We start from the raw sequence: 17122 nt of genomic DNA, 5'->3' as shown, positions 1-17122 counted from the left end.
AGTTAACTGTTCTGTAATAATGTGTAATCTAACATAACTTACTCCCAAGTCAAAAGCAAAAACTTAAAAATTCAAATAGTCATTATATTGAGCCACAGAAAATACACCAAGTCACTGCCTAAGTCATGTCCAATATTAGACAACTAAATTACCAAAAAGTTTCACAGATTGCTCAATGGAAAAACCTTTTAAAAATAACAAATACATTATTTTATTTGAATCAAGACCTATTTTTCTTGGCCAACCTACAAAAATATGTTTCTCTTTCTAAGAGTTCAGGACATTAATACCAAAGTCTCAGCCAAAAGTTTATGAAAGTATTACTGAACTGGATCTGTTTATGATTATAATACAAAGTTCTCAGGAAAATTAGTCCCCCAAGGGACTTAAGATATGAGTAATTCAAAAAGCCCAGATTTCTGCTGATATAATCAAACTAACATTCCTTGCCCTCCCCTCAAACTTTCTCCAATTTAATCTAGAGGAGATTCTTGAAAAGTTAAACATTCAATGTAAGAAAATATATACTATCTATGGAGTAAGATTTTTTTATCAAAATGGTTGCTGTAAAAATGTTTTAAGAGAAGAACATTTCCAGATATACAAATTACAAGCAGAAAGCCCTTTATAATAACAAATGTATTCAATAAAAGCATGGTTACGCTAGGCTGCAAACGTATGTGACAGAGACCCAATGCCTCCACATATTGAGTCATGTCTCCCTCGAAAACAAAGCAAATTAAAAACTCAGAGGAACAGATATGGGTCCTGCCCTCTTTAAAAAGAAAGACATAATTAAAATGAAATTTGGAAAGTGCAAGGATGGGAAAGAATAAGACACTATTATGTGTGCCTCCCATTGGTTTTGGCAGGGATCAGGTATGGCTAAGAATAATGAGCTGAAGGAGGCAGGTGGCAGGAGATCAGAACAGCAGACCCTAGGCAGGAAAAAGGGAAGAGTTGGCCAGCATGTTCAAAGACCCAGAGATGCAAGAACAGGGTAGATCTGGAGACTAGAGTGAGTTCAGCAGGGCTGCCTAACCTGGGAATGCACCCTGGAAGCAGCTGCGATCCACATGGTGAAGGAACATCAGGAAGACTCAAAAAGGACAAAAACCCCAATATCAGCCCTCACACTTATAGAGTATTTCATGTGTTTTAGCTACTGTCTTAAGAGCTTTCCATGACTCATCTTATCTCATCCTCACAATCCTCTGAAATATATCACAATAGATTATGAAGCTTGCTCTGACACTTAGAAAGTTCAGCAGCTTGGTCAGCATAAGACATGCTGTGCAATTCCAATCCAGGTTGCTGCAACTTCAAGCAGCTGTTAACCACTTCGCCCATGGTGTTCCTGGGTATGGTCAGAGCCCCAGAGTGTGTCAAGCAGTGCTCCTGACCACACATCAGTCTAGCCACAGTGGACAAAGAGATGTAAACAGGGAGGAGGGCTGCAGTGTTGTGTAGTGACCCAGGTGAGAGCTGTTGACAGCTTGGACTTTGGAAGTAGTAATGAAGATGCAGAGGGATGAATGAATTTAAAAAGACAATTGCCAAGATTAGAGGCATACAGAAAAGAGGAGGAAAAAGTAAAGAACACCCTAAATATCAATGGCTGATAAAAGGTGCAATATCAGGATCCTGGACTGTCTTTTCCTTAGTGAAAATAGCCTCAAAATAACATCATAACTATCACATTCACACACCAGCACATATTCACATTCACACGAGGCTTTGCTATGAGCTGCACAAATTCTGTATTTATTTTGATCAAGCATAAAATTAATTTAATTAATTAGGACAAGTTGACATATAAGAGATAGAAAACCAAAATAAATAAAGGTATCAGGGAATGGTAAAAGACATTTAAACATTCTGTCATTCTAAACACTTACATGCAATTTCAGAAATTCCACATTTGATATCTAATATTAATTTAATACTTATTTATCCTGTGTATATGTGTGCATAGCTATTTCTGGTTTACATTTTGATATTACAAATAACAGGGAAAAAAAAGGAAGTCACTGTGGCTATCTCTGGTACTTTTGTTGTAATTGCAGATGGCAACACTTCATCATCTCAACTTCTTAAACATCAGAAAGGGAAAAGTTTGGAAACATCAAGAACAATCTAAAATCAGTTGCTTCCTAGAGTCAACTAATCAATATATCCAAAGACACAGAATTCTTACCAGCCAGGACTTCCAAATACTCATTTAAGCCAATAAATGATGGAACAATGAAAGAAAGAGAAAGACTGCCAGATCCAAATAGGCAGTAAAATAATGAGAATACAAATTGCCAACAACCTTTCATGGAATGAGAAAGGTTACAAATGAGACACTAATATCTGTTGACTAAGCCCCCAAATAGACCAATCCCATCAACAGAAATCTTGTATCTTAAGGTGTGCTTTCTTCAGTGAACCTGAGCAATCGAGAAAAACATAGTATGTTTACGTTTGGCAAGAAGACCACATTCATTCACAAAAGTTTAAATATTTCACATAGGTGGCTTCTATACTATCATATAACATACAGTCTAAGACATAACAGGAAAAAAGTTAACACAGAAGTAAATTACAAAGCACCCCACTTTGGGATATACTAAGGGAAGAAAACACTATTGATTCTGTTCAGACAGAATTTATGGGCAAAAGTTACTGTTAAGAACACAGCATAAAACTCTTACTTTTCAAGAAGCACTTAGTGAACTACCCATCTTAAAAAAAGAAAATCTTGTCCTTTTTCTGTCCCCGTCATTCTACTCATTTTCATTCTAGCAAAGTATGCAAAAACAACAACTATCAAATAGGAGATAGGAATGCTCAGGGGTAATAACTCAATTCCAGTTGATAATATAAAAATATGAATCAAATACGAGATTTAGAATATGAAAAGAATACACAAGTTATGCCAAAGGTAAGAACTTTCAGAAAGTCTCATTTGATTTATGTGCATTTCAGAGTGACTGACATCTGAGCAAATGCTAAAGAATTGAACTCCATGCTCTAACAGAGCAACAAGAACTCAACTCCCACCCCAAGACGTCCTTTTCCTTAACTGTTGTTTATTTGTTGGAGGAAAGGGGAAGGTTTTGAATGGTCTGTGCTCCTAAACAGTATAGGAAGCCCACTTGCAGCCTGTATGTTGGCCAACTCCATCAACAGCCTTCTGCTTTAGAGAATGTGTAAAGGGAGATATTTTAAAGGTATAACTGATCAAGTCAGTTTAATAGACTGCATACAACATCATGTCACAATGTGAGGTGATAGAGTGAACAGGGTCTCTTGGGCATTGCTAGTGGAGCGCAACATGGTACGATGTCTACTGAGGTCAGGTTGACAACATCTATCAAAGTTACAAATGTATATAATATTCCTGTACAATGTGTAAACATACAATTTCATTTTTAGGCATACATCTGCGAGAAACTCAATACAAAATGACTTATCTATAACAGGTTATTTACTGCAGTATATTTATGCAATAGCAAAGGATAGTAAATAACCTTAATGCCCATCAATAAACACTGGCCCAGCTATACAAAGGAAAATTATCAAAGTGTTTCAAAAATGGACACCTTTTATGTGTCAGTCTATAAGGATTGCCAAGCTATATTAAGAAAAAAAAAATCAAAGCACAGGATACTGTAGTAGTATTTATATAAAAAGGTGAAAAGAGAATATGTTTTCATATTTGCTCATAAAAGCATGGTACCATTTGAAAGGAGCCACAAGAAACAAATAACTGTGGCTGCATACGGGGAGGAGAGCTAGCTAATAGACAGTTGGGGGAGGGAGACTACTATTTTGCATCTCTATGTATAACATTTGATTTTGGAACTATGAATATATCACCTTTGCAAAATTCAAATAAATATTTTAAAAATTAAAAAAAGAATGTTATCAAATTAATCCCCCTATAGTCCGAAGAGTTATACTGTATCCCATGGGAAGAGGGAAGATTAAAATCCTGTGTCTCATACAGACGTCTAATGAACCCTAATGATCATAAGGAATAGGGACACCTATCATCATCAACTCAAAAAAACAAAAAATCCTCTATAGCCTGTATGGGGTATCCTCACACCAGGATACACTCCAGTGACTAAGAAACTTTTTATGCAATACCATAATGAAGAATATTTCCTCTGCATTTGAAAATGATTTCCAAAACTCAAAATAATTCTCATATCAAATGTCAATTTCTACCAAATACCCATGTACAAAAAAAGCTTTACTCAGAGAACTGAGGAAAATACTCCCCAAAAGCCATATACTAGGTATTACATATTAATGGTAGATCAGAATTTGTAACATCCATGTTTTATATATTGAACATGTAAGCAAACATCCATTGTTCCTAGAATAAGAAAAAAATTCAACTCCAAGAAAAAAATTTTGCCAGTTTGGGGTCTTAAATTAACAGTATAATTTATTCTCATTTGAATAAAAATGAAAAACCCCTGGACTCTCTGAAGAAAAAAATTTTAAACAGCTAAAATCAGCTCGCAAACAAATAAAATACGTAATATTTTATGGAGGGAATATTTAACTATGTTATGTTCAAATCAATTGCTTATAAATTATTCAATATAATCAAATGGTTTGTTCAAATATTGTTTTTCCAATTTAACAGAAAACTTATGTCACTTTAGTTATATAAACATGAAGAGTTATTTAATATTTCCTGATAATTAAACATCTTAAATATTTAATTAAATATTTTTAGAGCTAATAGAGTTGACGACTATCTTGGGCCTATAAGAACACTTTTTTGGCTTTTCCTTTTGTCCCACAAAAATCTCACATAAGTAGCTCATAGCAGCTCTTACCCTCTGCCCCCTCACTCCCTCTACAAAGCCTCTGGAGAGCCAGGTGGCTTTCCCAAGGCTAGTGTGATCAGCGGTGATACAGCAGACACCACTGGACACAGGCCAGCAGGGACAGACTGAGCGGGCTTATCTTCTAACACTGAATCCATGCTCAACTACAAGACATTCTTGAAGAAAGTTCACAAACGATTAAACTTATGCACAAGAAAGGCTGTGCTCTCCATCATATCAAGATTTAAAAAAATAGGAACATTGCATTACTTTAAGAGAACTTACATTTCCCTCCATTTCTTGGTCCTTTAGTTTATAATCATTTTTTTCTTTTTGTCATATGCAGATGCTAAGTTATAAGCAATAATGTCATCAAAATAGTACAACTATTTATGAGGTTTACAAATGTACATGTCTTCATCAAGTTTTCATTTATTTACCTATAATCTACAGTTTATAGCCCATAATTAATGAAAATCAACAATATCACATTATATGGCACTATAAAAGAGTCAATATAGTTCACCCAACAAAGATCCACCCATAATAAATGATGTCAGAAAAAGTAGGGACATTATGAACTTTTTCCTTTCAATTTATTGAAAGACTATTTACCCAAAAGTATCTAGGGTTCACTAGGAGCTACAGTAAACAAGACAATGCCTGGGCCATTTTAGGACAGCAAAACAGACAGAAAGATAAAAAATAAAAAAGAAACAAAAGACAAATTTAGATTCATAAATATCACAGAGAAAAGGATGGTGAGCAAAGAGACAATAACGGAAGGCTGCAGGGATATCACCCGCCATCAAATGGGGGGATGGAGGAAGGTCCCTGAGGGGAAGACATGTGACTGCATGAAAGCTAAGTGGGAACCAAGTGTGTGAACTGTGAGGGAGTGCAAGCCAGGCTGGTGCCACAATGAGACAGGGGTTTGCCAGGGAGGACTGGGGTTGGTTGAGTCTATCTGCTGATAGGAAAGTTCTAGAAGAGAGAGAGAAAAACAAGAGACATTCACGACTGCGAAGACAGGAGATTATGTGCATGACTCCGTAGACAGGAGATTAATACAAAAGTAACGTCCTAATACTGGGAAGGGTTGGGAGACAGGATGAGAGTGAAAACTTTGATGTTTGAGAGGTCAGGGAAGCTTCTGCATGCGAGGAAGGGCAGGGCTGTAAAAATGGTGGTGGGAACCACGCTTTCACTTTTTCAATGGAATAAAAAGCTAGGTCAGAATAGTTAATGAATTACTTCGGAGAATTAAAGGGCTTACTAAAGGTAGGAAAAGAGGTGGTGCTTCTCAAAGGGTTAAACTTAATTCCAACACATATCAAGACTGCAATTCCATCTTACAATTTGGAAATGACAGTAACTTGCAGAAAAAAAAAAAAAGCTCAGTCTTCCAACCTTGTGAAGTTATGTATTAAAAATAAAAACATTTTTTAATTTTTTTTTCTTTTCTTGAGAGAGAGTTTCACTCTGTTGCCCAGGCTGGAGTGCAGTGGTGCAATCTTGGCTTACTGCAACCTCTGCCTCCCACGTTCAAATGATTATCCTGCCTCAGCCATCTGAGTAGTTGGGATTACTGCGTGTGCCACCACATCCAGCTAATTTTTTTATTTTTAGTAGAGACAGGGTTTCATCATGTTGGCAAGGCTGGTCTCAAACGCCTGACCTCAAGTAATCCACCTGCCTCAGCCTCCCAAAGTGCTGAGATTACTAAAAATAATAACATGTCAAAAGTATTACGTGCCTACTATAAAGGACAGTAATAATATTGACACATGAAATGAGACCCAAAAGCCTACGCCAACCCTACCCCAATACCGTACTTTAATTTCTTTATAATTTGTTCAGCTATTTAAAAAGATAATCCACAATCTCCTACCGCCATTAGAGCACAGGAAAAAAAAATTTTAAAATAAAGGAAAAACATGGCTCATATATCTACAGAAGTCACAAAAATACTATAGGGCACATATACCCAGGCCTCAGTGGTAGGAAGAAAACATACAACCACTGGGCAAAATGTTTGAACACTGAAGACGGGAATTTTTTAGGGCCATTTCAAGACCATGTTGAAGGTAACTGGGAAAGTCCTGGATAGAAATAGATTAAATAGCTAGATCATAAAATTCCAAAATTAAAAATGACTTGTAAAAGTGATTCAATTTCTAAAAGCAGGCTTGTAGGACACAGGCAGTGAAAACAACACATTGTAGGCTGAAAATGTTAATGCAATTTCATAACCAGTATTTTTTAAATAGCAGTTGCACAGCTCATGGAACGTAGATGGAACGTAGAAATAAAGAACAAAATTTCAAAAGCAAATGACGTACAGATGGGTGGGAATAAAGAGAGTTATAGTATAAAGCATGTATTCCTTCCATTGTCGTATTTAATCACACAGCTCACAACAAAAATCTTTAAGACTGCCTGCAGTGAAAATATGCAAAGGCACCTGAAGGTCAAAGTTAAAAATGAAAATGTATCTTTCTCTGTAGTGCAAGCTCTAAATGTCTAGTTCTAGCAGTAGTATTCACAGGTAAGAAAACCATCAGCTCCTAACGGACTTCCCCTGAAGGTTAATCCACACACCACCAAAGATTTTTCACTCAGTAAAATTTCTAACTTACCTCCCCGCTGCTTGCAGGCTTTTAGCTCCATAGGCCAAAGAAGCAATAAATAAAGACAGTTGTAAAATTTGTTTTAAAGGAGAAATTGATGAGTACCCCCATTCAACTGCATACCCCAGGTCCAAAAGCAAATGAGTGATGCTGTGCCCTCCAAACTCCATTCATATCACGAAGGGACCCAGATGCTTAGCAAGTGGCCAAGCAGAAGCTCTCATAAAGATACTTAGCATTCTTAATGGTATCCTTACATTTAATCTTATTAAAACTACACACGCCCGCCAAAAACAAAAGAGAATATAAGGAATGGAAGCAGACATACAGATTAACACTGATGTCATTTTTGTGTCAGATTATGTTCTTCAGAAAAGAACCAGAGATGATTTTAAAAGGTTAAATTTTATTCTAATTCTGATAAGATGCCACAGAAGCAAAAATCAAATTGCGAAATGACGATGGGGGCATTAGAAATACACCAGGGATGAAAATAAACCACCCCAGCATACCTAATGGTACTTCCAATATGCAAGGAGAAAAATAAAATTTAAGAAAACGAGATACCCAATACATGAGGGAGTTGTTGAGGTATAACCAATAAACCTAATGTTACCTAAAAAGATATGAAAGAAAACATCTTATGAGTGTCTTTAATATACAAGAAACTGGGTCTGCACTGGAATGTGTGCTGTGTCACTTCAGCTTTGCCCACAAAGTTAACATCTGCCAAATGGGTATGATTTTCCCCATTTTGTATACAATGAAAATGAAGTTTGCATAGTTTATCTTTCTTTGATTATTTCTATATAACCAGTCTTAGGAGTCAGAAAACAGGACACACTCATTGGAGGGACAGGTTTCCAACCCTGAAACACGCTTCCCAGATTTACTATGTCTTTCGTTGTTAAATATATGGAAAAGTAGAATGCCATCTGGTACTCCTAAAAGTAACCCTGCACATGACTGGAAGCTCCCCAGAAAATGTGTGTGTCCTTCTAAGAAGAACATCCACCAGAGCCCCACACCCCGGTCCTGTCCTTCCACTGTGGTTTCTAGTCCAGAATTCTTGGATAATAAAAGCAGAAAATATGTAGGGATCATGGAAAATAATGTGTCCCATACATATAGGGTGTTTTGATCATTGTTTTTTAAAAAAATAATTTTAACACATGTGTTAGAATACCAGGGATTCTATTATCAAAGCACAACAAAATAATCTGCTACTGGCGTTAATATATCCAGGTAACAAGTCTCTTAAAAGGTTGTTTTGGTTTTATTTTGGGTGTTATTGGGGACATAACAGATTTATCTTATAAAACAGAAGTTCTGGTATTTTATAATGAAAAGTAAGTTTAATTTTAAAACAATCTTGATGTTTTTAGTTTCTACATTTGGTGTTGCTAGAGATAAACACGACTATTTTGCTTCTCTACAAATTTTATGAAGGTTTGCCAACTGGTAAATAATAATAAATCCCTTCCTTTCCACAGAACTTTTAGAATTTGGAGGCAAAGGGCTTAGTTTATTTTTAACCAAATAATATGAACAGTCATTTGGATCCTCATTGACTTCAGGCTACAGAATTAACAAACCCAAAAAACCCACATATTAATTACTATCTGGCAGCATCAGAATCTATCCTTAAGTCTCACCAATGATGGCAGATACCATGAAGCCCTATCTATTCCTATATCAGAATTTCTATAGCTCTTCCACGGTGTAATGCTGTGACCCCTCAGTCATTTTCCTGACCCATCTGAAGTTGTTGTAATCAGATTGCTGAATAAACCACCTCCTACTGTAATTAAGAAAATATAGGCACTGGGGGAGCCCCGGTGGCTCAGGCCAGTTGTCCTGGCGCACAAGGAGGCGAGGCTACGCATTCGAGGCCAACCTGGGCAACATTTAAAAGGCCTCACATTCGTTAAAAAAAGAAAGAAAGAAAGAAAATACAGGCATCATGGCTCACACCTGCAATCCCAGTACTTTGGGAGGCTAAAGCAGGAGAACCACTTGAAGCCAGGAGTTTGAGACCAGTCTGGGAAACACAGCGGGACCCCACCTGTACAAAAAATTTTTTTTAATTAGCCAGGGGTGATGGTGCACATCAGTAGTCCCAGCTGCTCAGAAGGCTAAAGCAGGACGATTGCTTGAGCACAGAAGTTTAAAGCTGAAGTGAGCTATGACTGCACCACTGCACCCCAGTCTGGGCAACAGAGCAAGAACCCAGCCTCTTAAAGATTAAAACAGAAAAAAGATAAGAAAACATTATCATTTCATACTCCGGAAAACATCTTCTTTATGTCATCTGGATAGTTCTAGATCTCAGGGAAATGAGATTTTTTTTTTTTTTTTTTTCACTTAGAAAAGGCTAGTAAGCACTTGGGCAAAGAAGGGGATTTTCTTCTATGCAGGCAGATCAGTGGAAAAAAAACAACTCTGGTAAGTCGTGTGGACACAGGAACCACAGGTTGATCATCCCAGACACCCACCATTTTATAAGAACAAGTTAAAACCTAGGCAAAACTTGCTTCCACAATTATATTGACTAGCCTGGAGAAAAACACATTTTTAAAAAACTGCCTCCATAAAACCTGGATATGCTGAAAAATGTTTCTTCACTAGTTTTTAAATTTACTTTTGCCCTCAATCTTCAAGAATTTGGCTGTAAATTATAATGAAAACAAAAAATTAAACTCACAGAAACTTACCTTCTCAAATAATTTGTGAATATAACTTATATATTGTGTATTGTATTAGTCCGTTCTCATGCTGCTGATAAATACATACCTGAGACTGGGCAATTTACAAAAGGAAGAGGTTTAATGGACATGTTACAGTTCCATGCGGCTAGGGAGGCCTCACAATCATTGTGGAAGGCAGGGAGGAGAAAGTCACATCTTACATGGATGGCGGCAGGCAAAGAAAGAGTTCGAGCAGGGAAATTCCCATTTTTAAAACCATCAGAGTTCATGAGACTTACTATCATGAGAACAGCATGGGAAAGACCTGCCCCCATGATTCAATTACCTCCCACCAGGACCCTCCCACAATACGTGGAAATTGTGGGAGTTACAATTCAAGATGAGATTTGGGTGGGGACACAGCCAAACCATACCATGTATCATGTGAATATTGTTTATAATGCATAAATATTCTGAAAAGTATAAAGAAAAAGCATCACAGCTGCAGAAAGTGACAAAGGTATATAAAATAAAAAGGAAAAAAGGTATCATCATTGCTCCCAAAACTCTGGCCTCTGAGACTTTGAGACTTGACACTGGATGGTGGGATTCTTTTGTAGCTGCCAAAGGTATGAAAATGATGTACACATTGGCATTTTGTCTTCATCAACAAACATTTAAGTCAGTTTTCCCTCCAGTTTGCCTCAGTTTGTATAATCTCCAATTAAATGATGTTTTTCTTGATGGAGAGAGCCCTAAAACATGGAAAAAACATGAATTTTGCTCTAAAGGTCAGGGCAGTCATTCCCCTATAACAGAGCTTAAGCAGCGGCTGGAACGTGCCTTGTGCCTCTCTGCTGTTTCTGCTAATTGGGCTCAGGCCTATTCATCAAGAGAAGGTTGTGAAAATGGCAGGCTCCCAATTAGCTTATGTTTTCCTTAAGGTCCCTCTACCTTCTGGTCCTAAATTCTTCCAATCATGTATCACAAAGTTCCTGCTGCCTCTTCTGTGGAATTTATTAGTTACAATAAAGTGTGGGGATATAAGAACAAAGTCAGCTTATGATCTATTATCTGCCAATATCAAACTATATTCTATGCTGAGTCAGGGAAACAGTTACCATTAAAAAGGAATTTGAACTTCTTAAAACACTGTCAAACATCAAAACTAAAAGTGCTGTTGTTTTTTTGTTCATTTGTTTCTTGAGTGTCAGAGTCAAAATTTCAGAAGCATAACTTGTGAGATGACTCTGATATAGGATTCAGCTATGGGCTATTCTGAACAAGGTGATTAGTCACTGAAAATCCCGGCTACTCTTTTTGGAAATCATACTGTGCTTGCTGCTACAGACTTCTAATAAGACATACAACCTATCTTTTCTTATTGAAGTAAAACTAACCAATATTCTTACAGAAAGAAGATTCACTATCCCCGTAAGTAGGACCAATGCCACCCAAAGAATAAGACACCCCAGACTTCAAGAGGGGCCGGCTAGCTTAGCACTTTAAAGCACTCTTTTGCCTTTCCATTCCTTCTGCTTATTCCCACTGGAAAAGCTGATAAGGTCATAACTGCCTTCAGAAACAGATAATGAGAGATAAGCATTAAGTAGAAAACAGAGCAAAAACAAAACCACTGGAGGCACATAAAATCTAAAACTCTGCTGACCTCGCTCCAGACCACACAACTAAAGGAAGATGGCCATCAGTTCTACCCTGGCGTTCCCAAATTGGAAAGGCAGAGGATTTTTTTTTTAAGCATACAAAATATTTTTTCATGTACATGATGCAATCCTCTTTATTATATGTTTAATAGCAAAAACTAAAGAGAAAAAGAAAGCCTCAGAAGAGACATCAGGTCATTAAAGTCAGATGACTTTCTGGGAATGGTTAACAGAATAAATCCATAATTAAATGGGAATAATTGGAATAGATTTCTAGTATATAAAGCATAACCTAAGATTCCTCTTCTGCACAAACAATAGTGCTTACTTTTGAAAAAATTTGAGAGGGAGTTTTGTTTTGTTTCTGTGGTTCTTGTCCTCTTCAATAGATTTTAGTTTAATTAATTATTCTGCTGGATGTGAAAACATCAATGGCTTCTACTCTTCTAGTATACAGTTTCACTCAAATCAAATTTCAGGAATGGAACATCATTTTTTTACACTTATGCCAAAGAAGATGTTTTTAGACTTACGTACCCTCTCAGTCCACATAGACAACTAACTCAAATAACTTCAACAGAAGCAAATCAAAGCTCGGTCTTTGGTGTGTGTGGCTTCTCAATGCCATCCCTTTTGCTTAAAAATAAACTATTTTATAACAAAATTACAAAGAATATACTACTTCCTTAAAAACAGGTCTACAATGACAATAGAAACATAAAAGTTATATCTTTATGATATAATTAAGCTGTATCATATTTTAGAAGCTCTGGGCTACCAATCTTTTTCTACCAATTTTGCAGTATTAAAAAAAAAAAAAAAGTCCTATTTAGCTTACTCAACCAACTTCTGGTCGTCACTCCCCATCCCTGCCCACATATCCCTTGCTTTACAGATCTGACTGTGTGCAGTGATGGGAAACTGTGTTTCAGGGAACGTAAAGAAGGGAGCTCCCACCGCAGCCCCAGCTCCAGGGGTCAAGCTCTATCCATCAAAACCTATACTGGTGCTTTTACTCCCTTTGATTTTGATATGGGCAGAAGAGTAGGGCAATTCCAGCCAACAAACATGATCAGGGATCTGTCAGGAGGTTATTAGGAAAAATGTATTTGCTTTTACAAAGAGCCACAAAAAGAAGACAAAGGCCCTGTTCCCCTTCCTCTGTGCAAGGATGTGGCTCTGAAAGAAAAGGACAAGCTAGAGCACAGAGCTAAGGTGGCCTTCAGGAAGGCTCCCTGAAAAAATGTGAGTGAGGTTGCTAAGCTACAGAGTTAACTCCCACATATTCCCTAGCTCCAGACTTCCTGCTACATATATGCCAAACATTTCCTCATTCTAGATTCCAGGTTGTCTGTTACCTGTCCTATTATATTAATGCGTTGAGTATTTCTAGGTACCAGGCCTGATTCTAAGCCTTTGGCGGGTGTTGTATCACTTGACACGGCAACCCCTGAGACAAGTTCTACAATTATCCCTATTTGCTGGATGAGTAAACTGATGTATGGACAAGTAGAGTAATGTGCCCAAATCTCATATATGGTAAACAGCTAGTAACCAGTCAGTCTGACTTCTGGGTCCATGAGAAACTATCTAAATCTTAAAAACATTTATTTCAAAGTAACAATAAGATACTAATATCAATTAGTTTAAAAATCTGAATTATGTTGAGAAAATTATGTTTCCTTCATAGAACTGCCATGGCTGTTTTATTATTTAAAATTATTTCCATCACACAATGTTTGTATGCTAACACTTAATATATGACAAAATTAGGACATTTCCTGTGCCATCACGGTGTGCAAGGCAAGCTGTCCCTTTTTGCTGTTTCATATTTTAAGACCCTACATCCACGAAGTTACTTTAGGATCTTTATACCATAAAACATAGGCTGAGATGAAATATGTAAAACATTTATGATTTCTTTCTACAGCTGTCATTAATCTAAATTGAAAAACAATTTATTCCAGCATTTAGTCAACAAAATCATTAATAATTTTAAAAGTTAATAAAGCAACTAAACTCTGAGTACCCACCTTGTTTTCTATCCATATAAACTTTTTAAAGAAAATAAGTGACCAACTAAACAAACACGTGGCTTTTTATTAAAAGCACTGAAAAATGATCAGCATCACTCATCACCAGGGAAATGTAAATCAAAAGCAAGGTAGGACATCACCTCACACTGGTAGGATGGCTGTTATCAAACATCAAAATACGGCCGGGTAGAGTGGCTCATGCCTGAAATCAGCACTTTGGGAGGCTGAGGCAGGTGTATCACTTGAGGTCAGCAGTTTGAGGCCACCCTGGCCAACATGGTGAAACCCCATCTGTACTAAAAACACAAAAAATTAACTGGGCATGGTGGTGTGTGCCTGTAATCCCAGTTACTTTGGAGACTGAGACAGGAGAACTGCTTGAACCCAAGAGGTAGAAGCTGCAGTAAGCTGAGATTGTGCCACTGCACTCTAGCCTGGGCAACAGAGCAAGACTCCATCTCAAAAAAAAAAAAAAAAAAGGGCCAGGTGCTGTGGCTCACACCTGCAATCCCAGCACTTTGAAAAGCTGAGGCGGGCAGATCATGAGGTCAATAGATCAAGACCACCTTGACCAACATGATGAAACCCCATCTCTACTAAAAATACAAAAAAAATTAGCTGGGCGTGGTGGGCACCTGTAATCCCAGCTACCCAGGAGGCTGAGGCAGGGGAATTGCTTGAACCCAGGAGGCAGAGGTTGTGGTGAACCGAGATCGCACCACTGCACTCCAGCCTGAGCGACACAGCAAGACTCTATCTCAAAAAAAAAAAAAGAAAGAAGAAGAAAGAAAAAAAAAGAAGTCAAAATGAAAGTGATAACAAGGATGCAAAGAGAAGGAAACCCTGGTATACTGCTGGTGGTAATGTAAATTAGGACAGCCTCTATGAAACAGTATGAAGTCTCCTCAAAAACTTAAAAAAATAGAACTACCATATGATCCAGCAATTCTGCTTCTGCATATATATCCATGATAAATAAAATCACTATATCAAAGACATATTTGCAATTCCATGTACACAGAAGCATAAATTCACAATAGCCAAGATATGGAAACAACCTAAGTGACCTGCAACCGATGAATGGATAAAGAAAATGTAATATACACTGCGTGTGTGTGTGTGTGTGTGTATGTGTACACATAAATGTATAAAATGGAATATTATTCAGCCTTTAATAAAAAAGGACATTCTGACATTTGTGACAACATGGATGAACCTAACGGGCATTATGCTAAAAGAAATAAGCCAAACACAGAAAGACAAAATCTGTATGATTTTACTTATAAGTGGAATCTTGGGGAAAAAAAAAAATGAACTCATGCTAACAGAGTACAATGGCAGTTACCACAGGGAGTGGGGTGTGGAAAAAGGAAAAATATTGGCCATAGGGTAAAAACTTTCAATTGTAAGACGAATGAACTCTGGAGACCTAATATATAGCATTAGGTGAGTCTAATAAACATATTTTATACTTGAAATTTGCTAAGAAGCTAGGCACAGTGGCTGATGCCTATAACCATGACACTTTGGGAGGCCAAGACAGTAGGATTGTTTGAGGCCAGGAGTTCAAGACTAGCCTGGATAGCAAAGTGAGACCGTCTCCACAAAATAAAACATTTTTTTTAATTAGCTGGGCATGGTGGTGTACACATATAGTCCTAGCTACCAGGGAGGATGAGGTAAGAGGAACACTTGAGCCTAGAAGTTCGAGGCTGCAGTGAGCTATGGTTGCACCACTGCACTCCAGCCTGGGTGACAGAGCAAGACCCTATCTCAAAAAAATTAAATTAAATTTTAAAAAATTTGCCAACAGAATACATCTCAAGTGTTTTCACCACACATACACACAAAATTATATCTATGTAATGTGATGGATAAATTATCTTTTTTTTTTTTGAGAGAGAGAGAGTCTCACTTTGTCGCCCAGGCTAGAGTGCAGTGGCGTGATCTTGGCTCACTGCAAGCTCCGCCTCCCGGGTTCACGCCATTCTCCTGCCTCAGCCTCCCCAGTAGCTGGAACTACAGGTGCCCGCCACCACGCCCGGCTAATTTTTTGTATTTTTAGTTGAGACAGGGTTTCACCGTGTTAGCCAGGATGGTCTCGATCTCCTGACCTCGTGATCTGCCCACCTCGGCCTCCCAAAGTGCTGGGATTACAGAAGTGAGCCACCGCACCCAGCAGATAAATTATCTTGATTGTGGTAATCATTGTATTAATATATACATATATAAAAACCTCATACTGTACCCTTTAAATATATACTATTTTTATCTGTCAATTATACTTCAATAAAGCTGGAAGAAAGCACAATTAAAATTATAAAACACTGGGATTCCCTACTACAAAAAACCCATTGTGAGTCAATAATAAACAACTGAAGCATTAAAAAAAAACACTGAAATAATTAACTCATCGGAGGTGGGGGGAGGGGGGAGGGAAAGCATTAGGAGATATACCTAACGCTAAATGACGAGTTAATGGGTGCAGCACACCAACATGGCACATGTATACATATGTAACAAATCTGCACATTGTGCACATGTACCCTAAAACTTAAAGTATAAAAAAAAAAGTGGGAAAAAAAAAGTAACTCATCAGATACATTCTGAGTCTTCATATGAAAGGAGGACTCTTCTAACACTGATGCAACAACTTTGTAAAAGTCATTCTTTCCAAGGCAGAAAATAATTATTTCTGAGTGGTAAACAATTCTGATTTCACGAATTGTAGGTGGCTGCACTGCACAGTGAAACAGATAACTCTAAAGACTGATAAACCTAAAATAGGTCCTTGAAATTTATGAAGGGATAAGTGCCCAAACATGACAAAACACTGTAATCTAAATTCTAAAACAACACCATAGGATATATTTCTCTCATACAGTGAAGTTAGGTACAACAGAAAGTTTTAATTTGCGTCTTCAGATCCTTGGACTTATTGCCTATTAAACAAGAGAAGAGTCTTGAAAGTCTACTCACTAACAGCATGATTCACTGCCAAACATCTGTGCCTCTGCAGCATTACAAACTCTAAAGCCCTGAACCTTCAGAATCTACTGCAAATATTCATAACTGCTCACAATAAATCTGTGATCAGAGACCAGCCAGAAATATCCTGCATTTATGTTAGATAAACTCTGACATAGAGATTGGTACTTAACTAAAGTTTGTTAGAATAATTAACTTTTAATCATCACCAGTGATTGAGATGGGAGAAACATCTTTGGGGTATGGGACAGGATGTTACAGCAATGACGCACATATAAGGATTTG

General features: G+C 37.4%; 1 protein-coding gene across 42 annotated transcripts in view; it reads right to left on the bottom strand.

Annotated features, from left to right (window-relative positions):
• PARD3 (par-3 family cell polarity regulator) overlaps nucleotides 1–17122 on the bottom strand; it is a 705875-nt gene that overhangs the window by 327009 nt on the left and 361744 nt on the right. The window lies entirely within an intron of this gene.

The sequence above is a fragment of the Gorilla gorilla genome, chromosome 8 (assembly GCF_029281585.2).
Source record: "Gorilla gorilla gorilla isolate KB3781 chromosome 8, NHGRI_mGorGor1-v2.1_pri, whole genome shotgun sequence".
NCBI lineage: Eukaryota > Metazoa > Chordata > Mammalia > Primates > Hominidae > Gorilla > Gorilla gorilla.
This window is presented reverse-complemented; position numbering and strand designations above follow the sequence as displayed.